The sequence below is a fragment of the Balaenoptera acutorostrata genome, chromosome 9 (assembly GCF_949987535.1).
Source record: "Balaenoptera acutorostrata chromosome 9, mBalAcu1.1, whole genome shotgun sequence".
In the NCBI taxonomy this organism is placed as follows: Eukaryota; Metazoa; Chordata; class Mammalia; order Artiodactyla; family Balaenopteridae; genus Balaenoptera; species Balaenoptera acutorostrata.
Window position 1 is genome coordinate 6422358 of NC_080072.1, and position 7350 is coordinate 6429707.

Here is a 7350-nt window from a genome sequence, read left to right on the forward strand (position 1 = left end):
TTGGAACTTCCCTGGTGGTCCAGTGGCAAAGGCTCCGTGCTCCCAATGCAGGGGGGCCTGGGTTTGATCCCTGGTCAGGGAACCAGATCCCACATGCCGCAACTAAAAGATCCTGCGTGCTGCAACTAAGACCCAGTGCAGCCAAATAAATAAATAAATATTAAAAAAAAAAAAAAGAACTCCAGCTTCTTAATCTCTCTAGGCGTCACTTCCTATATTTATAAAATGGGAATAATTATAGTACCTTCCTGAAGTGGGATAAAAATGTGCAGTATTGTTTTGAAAACCTTTTTGTTCAGCCCCTCCCTTCTCTCTTCAATCTAGATCTTGACCCTATTGCTTCTTTTTTTTGGCTGCGTTGGGTCTTAGGCGAGCGGGGGCTAATCTTTGCTGCGGTGTGCGGGCTTCTCATTGTGGTGGCTTCTCTTGTTGCAGAGCACGGGCTCTAGGCATGTGGGCTTCAGTAGTTGCAGCATGCAGGCTCAGTAGTTGTGGCACGTGGGCTCTAGAGCGCAGGCTCAGTAGTTGTGGCGCACCGGCTTAGTTGCTCCGTGGCATGTGGGATCTTCCCGGACCAGGGCTCAAACCCGTGTCCCCTGCATTGGCAGGCGGATTCTTAACCACTGCGCCACCAGGGAAGTCCCGACCCTATTGCTTTTTAAAAAGGGGACAAAGAAAGGAACAAGATACAGCCTGTATTTCTTCAATTCTTGGGTTCAAGTGCCCAGAGATAGGGGTGGCATAAACAGTTTGGAAGAATATTTGTGCATCTAGTGGAGAAAGGATGTTGAAAACAAACGAACAAACAAACCAACAACAAACTCTTTCTGGGCTAAGAGATTTACAGAGGAATGGATAAGGAAGAGCTAAGATGCTGAGCTGTGCCTTTGAGGCCTTGTTGTAGATAGAAGCATGGGGCTGGGAAAAGACAGACCCCTCAGATAGATTTAGGGATCAAAACCCTATTCCTTCAGAGTCCAAACTTGATTGGATCAGCTTCTGGAACAATTTATGTTCTAGGACATCGTTGAAAACAATAGAGAACTCAGCTGGCAATGAGTGGAGTTTAACAGCTGGTTGTGGTCAGGGAAAGAGTCAGTCAAGGAGAGCTCTGCCCAAATCACTGTCATCCCAGGTGACTGCGGGCGGGCATGCAAACTGAGGACCAGGGACAGAGGCTTTAAACTCAGGCTGTGGGAAAGGGGGATGGACTTCACTAAAATAATCCACCCAGTCACTAAACAAGCAAATAACAATAGTAAGCCCTTGGGGGGTGGCGAATGCCAAGGTGCCACAATATATTATCTAAAATCTTCAGTTTCTGACAGGAAAGAATGACACATAGACTAGGAAAAAAAACAGGCAGGTGTTGTCAGGATGTGGGGAAATCGGCACCCTCACACACTGATTGTGGGATTGTAAAATGCTGCAGTCACTTGGGAAAATAGTCCAGCATTGCTTCCGACAGTTAAACATAGTTACCATGTGACCCAGCAATTCCACTCCTAGGGATAGGCCCAAGAGAAATGAAAACATATGTCCACACAAAAACTTTTACACACATGTTTATGGTAGCATTATTCATAATAGCCAAAACGTGGACAACCCAAGTGTTCATCAATTGTTGAATGGATAAACAAAATGTAGTATATCTATACAATTGAATATTATTCAGCCATAAAAAGGAACAAAGTACTGATATATGCTACAACCTTGAAAACATTATGCTAAGTGAAAGAAGTCAGTCACAAAACACTGCATATTGTATGGTTTCATTTATAAGAAATATCAGAATAGGAAAATCTATAGACAGAAAGTGGATTAGTGCTTATTTAGCCAGGGAGGGATGGTGGAATGAGGGGTGATAGCTAAAGTGTATGAGTTTCTCTTTGAGGTAATGAAAATGTTCCAAAATTGACTGTGGTGATGGTTACATGTATCCATGAACATGCCAAAAACCACTAAGCTGTACACTTTAAATTGGTGAATTGTATGATATGTGAATTATATCTCAATATAGCTTTTACTAAAAAAGAACAAAATAGAACAAAACAAAACAAGCAAAAAAAACCCCAACATAACATTGAGCAAAAGAAGCTAAACAGCAGAATTCATACTCTATAATTATATAATTATATTGATTATATTAATTATATAATCATACTCTATAATTATATTGATATAAATCTCAAAAATAGTCCAAACTAAGCTATGTCAGTTCAAGATGCTTACTTTGGTGGTAAAACTAATTAGAAAGGCAAGGAAGTTAACACCATGAAAATCAGGCTGGAAGGAGAAGAGCGGGCGCTCCAGGGTGCTGTCTGGGGTGCTGTCCAGTTTGCTGTTTGGTGTCTTGACAGAGTGACACTCACCTGAGTGCTCATCTAATGTTTGTTAAGCTGTACATTTATGTTGTATGAGCTTTTGGTTTGTTTATTGTATTTTATAATAAAAATGTTAAAAATAAGATGAGTTGGTTCAGGGGTGTCCCTGGTGGCGCAGTGGTTAAGAATCCACTTGCCAGTGCAGGGGACATGGGTTTGAGTCCTGGTCCGGGAAGACCTCACATGCCGCGGAGCAACTGAGCCGGTGCGCCACAACTACTGAGCCTGCACTCTAGAGCCCATGAGCCACAACTACTGAAGCCCACGTGCCACAACTACTGAAGCCCGTGCACCCAGAACCTGTGCTCCACAACAGGAGAAGCTACCACAATGAGAGGCCCATGCACCACAATGAACAGAAAAAGGTAATAGGAACATACATATTGATAATTTCCTTAAACGTGAATGGATTAAATACTCCAACCAAAAGACACAGTCTCACTGAATGGATACAAAAACAAGACCCATATATATGCTATCTACAAGAGACCCACTTCAGACCTAGGGACACATACAGACTGAAAGTGAGGGGATGGAAAAAGATATTCCATGCAAAAGGAAATCAAAGGAAAGCTGGAGTAGCAATACTCATATCAGATAAAATAGACTTTAAAATAAAGAATGTTACAAGAGACAAGGACACTACACAATGATCAAGGGATCAATCCAAGAAGAAGATATAACAATTATAAATATATATGCACCCAACATAGGAGCACCTCAATACATAAGGCAACTGCTAACAGCTATAAAAGAGGAAATCGACAGTAACACAATAATAGTGGGGGACTTTAACACCTCACTTACACCAATGGACAGATCATCCAGGCAGAAAATTAATAAAGAAACACAAGCTTTAAATGGCACAATAGACCAGATAGATTTAATTGATATTTATAGGACATTCCATCCAAAAACAGCAGATTACACTTTCTTCTCAAGTGCACACGGAACATTCTCCAGGATAGATCACATCTTGGGTCACAGATCAAGCTTCGGTAAATTTAAGAAAATTGAAATCATATCAAACATCTTTTCCAACCACAATGCTATGAGATTAGAAATGAATTACAGGGGAAAAATCGCAAAAAACACAAACACATGGAAGCTAAACAATACGTTACTAAATAACCAAGAGATCACTGAAGAAATCAAAGAGGAAATAAAAAAATACCTAGAGACAAATTACAATGAAAACACGACAATCCAAAACCTATGGGATGCAGCAAAAGCAGTTCTAAGAGGGAAGTTTATAGCAATCCAAGCCTACCTCAAGAAACAAGAAAAATCTCAAATAAACAATCTAACTTTACACCTAAAGGAACTAGAGAAAGAAGAACAAATGAAACCCAAAGTTAATAGAAGGCAAGAAATCATAAAGATCAGAACAGAAATAAATGAAATAGAAACAAAGAAAACAATAGCAAAGATCAATAAAACTAAAATCTGGTTATTTGAGAAGATAAACAAAATTGATAAACCATTAGCCAGACTCATTAAGAAAAGGAGTGAGAGGACTCAAATCAATAAAATTAAAAATGAAAAAGGAGAAGTTACAACAGACACCACAGAAATACAGAACATCCTAAGAGACTACTACAAGCAACTCTATGCCAATAAAATGGACAACCTGGAAGAAATGGACAAATTCTTAGAAAGGTATAAGCTTCCAAGACTGAACCAGGAAGAAATAGAAACTATGAACAGACCAATCACAAGTAATGAAATTGAAACTGTGATTCAAAATCTTCCAGCAAACAAAAGTCCAGGACCAGATGACTTCACAGGTGAATTCTACCAAACATTTAGAGAAGAGCTAACACCCAACCTTCTCAAACTCTTCCGAAAAATTGCAGAGGAAGGGACACTCCCAAACTCATTCTATGAGGCCACCATCACCCTGATACTAAAACCAGACAAAGATACTACAAAAAAAGAAAATTACAGACCAACATCACTGATGAATATAGATGCAAAAATCATCAACAAAATACTAGCAAACAGAATCCAACAACACATTAAAAGGATCATACACCATGATCAAGTGGGATTTATCCCAGGGATGCAAGGATTCTTCAATATACGCAAATCAATCAATGTGATACACCATATTAACAATTTGAAGAATAAAAACCATATGATCATCTCAATAGATGCAGAAAAAGCTTTTGACAAAATTCAACACCAATTTATGATAAAAACTCTCCAGAAAGTGGGCATAGAGGGAACCTACCTCAACATAATAAAGGCCAAATACGACAAACCCACAGCAAACATCATTCTCAATGGTGATAAACTGAAAGCATTTCCTCTAAGATCAGGAACAAGACAAGGATGTCCATTCTCACCACTATTATTCAACATAGTTTTGGAAGTCCTAGCCATGGCAATCAGAGAAGAAAAAGAAGTAAAAGGAATTCAAATTGGAAAAGAAGAAGTAAAACTGTCACTGTTTGCAGATGACATGGTACTATACATAGAGAATCCTAAAGATGCCACCAGAAAACTACTAGAGCTAATCAATGAATTTGGTAAAGTTGCAGGATACAAAATTAATGTACAGAAATCTCTTGCATTCCTATACACTAACAACGAAAGATCAGAAAGAGAAATTAAGGAAACAATCCCATTCACCATTGCAACAAAAAGAATAAAATACCTAGGAATAAACCTACCTAGGGAGACAAAAGACCTGTATGCAGAAAACTATAAGACACTGATGAAAGAAATCAAAGATGACACAAACAGACAGAGAGATATACCATGTTCTTGGATTGGAAGAATCAATATTGTGAAAATGACTATATTACCCAAAGCAATCTACAGATTCAATGCAATCCCTATCAAATTACCAGTGGCATTTTTTACAGAACTAGAACAAAAAAATCTTAAAATTTGTATGGAGACACAAAAGACCCCTAATAGCCAAAGCAGTCTTGAGGGAGGAAAACGGAGCTGGAGGAATCAGACTCCCTAGCTTCAGACTATGGTACAAAGCTACAGTAATCAAGACAATATGGTACTGGCACAAAAACAGAAATATAGATCAATGGAACAGGATAGAAAGCCCATAGATAAACCCACACACCTGTGGTCAACTAATCTGTGACAAACGAGGCAAGGCTATACAATGGAGAAAAGACAGTCTCTTCAATAAGTAGTGCTAGGAAAACTGGACAACTACATGTAAAAGAATGAAATTAGAACACTCCCTAACACCACACACAAAAATAAACTCAAAATGGATTAGAGACCTAAATGTAAGACCGGACACTATAAAACTCTTAGAGGAAAACATAGGAAGAACGCTCTTTGACATAAATCACAGCAAGATCTTTTTTGATCCACCTCCTAGAGTAATGGAAATAAAAACACAAAGAATCAAATGGGACCTAATGAAACTTAAAAGCTTTTGCAAAGCAAAGGAAACTACAAACAAGACGAAACGACAACCCTCAGAATGGGAGAAAATATTTGCTAATGAATCAATGGACAAAGAATTAATCTCCAAAATATATAAACAGCTCATGGAGCTCAATATTAAAAAAACAAACAACCCAATCCAAAAATGGGTGGAAGACCTAAACAGACATTTCTCCAAAGAAGACATACAGATGGCCAAGAAGCACATTAAAGCTGCTCAACATCACTAATTATTAGAGAAATGCAAATCAAAACTACAATGAGGTATCACCTCACACCAGTTAGAATGGGCATCATCAGAAAATCTACAAACAACAAATGCTGGAGAGGGTGTGGAGAAAAGGGAACCCTCTTGCACTGTTGATGGGAATGTAAATTGATACAGCCACTATGGAGAACAGTATGGAGGTTCCTTAAAAAACTAAAAATAAAATTACCATATGACCCAGCAATCCCACTGCTGGGCGTATACCCAGAGAAAACCATAATTCAAAAAGATACATGCACCCCAATGTTCATTGCAGCACTATTTACAATAGCCAGGTCATGGAAGGAACCTAAATGCCCACTGACAGACAAATGGATAAAGAAGATGTGGTATATACATATATACATGTATACATATATACATACATACATATATACATATACATATATACAATGGAATATTACTCAGCCATAAAAAGGAATGAAATTGGGTCATTTGTAGAGATGTGGATGGATCTAGAGACTGTCATACAGAGTGAAGTAAGTCAGAAAGAGAAAAACAAATACCTTATATTAACGCATATATGTGGAACCTAGAAATATGGTACAGATGAACCGGTTTGCAGGGCAGAAATTGAGACACAGATGTAGAGAACAAATGTATGGACACCAAGGGGGGAAAGTGGAAGGGGGGGTGGGAGGGGGTGGGTTGAATTGGGAGATTGGGATTGACATGTATACACTGATGTGTATAAAATTGATGACTAATAAGAACCTGCTGTATAAAAAAATAAAATAAAATTCAAAAATTCAAAAAAAAAAAACTTAAAAAAATAAAAAGTTTCCACAACCTACTCCTTGGGTTCCATCATTTGCTAAAACTGCTCACAGAACTCAGGAAAACAGTTTACTTATACGATTGCAGTTTATTACAAAGAATATTGCAAAGGGTACAAATGAACAGCCAGAAGGAAGAGATTGCACAGGGCAAGGTATGGGGATGGGCCATGGAGTTTCCAGGGACAAGACCCTCCCAGCAGCTTCACACGTTCACCAACAGGAAGTTCTCAGAACCCTGTCCTTTTGGGGTTTTATGGAGGCTTCATTAAGTAGGCATGATTGATTAAATCATTGGCTATCAGTGATTAAGTCAACTCTTTATCCCTTTTCCCCTACCCAGAGGTCAGAGGTTGGGGGATGGGTCTGAAAGTTCCAATCCTCTAGTCCCGTGGTTGGTCTCCCTGGCAACCAGTCCCTATCCTATGGTTACCTAGGGGTTTTCAGAAAATCACCTCATTAACATAAAGTCACCAGTTGTTGAAAGGGGATTATTATG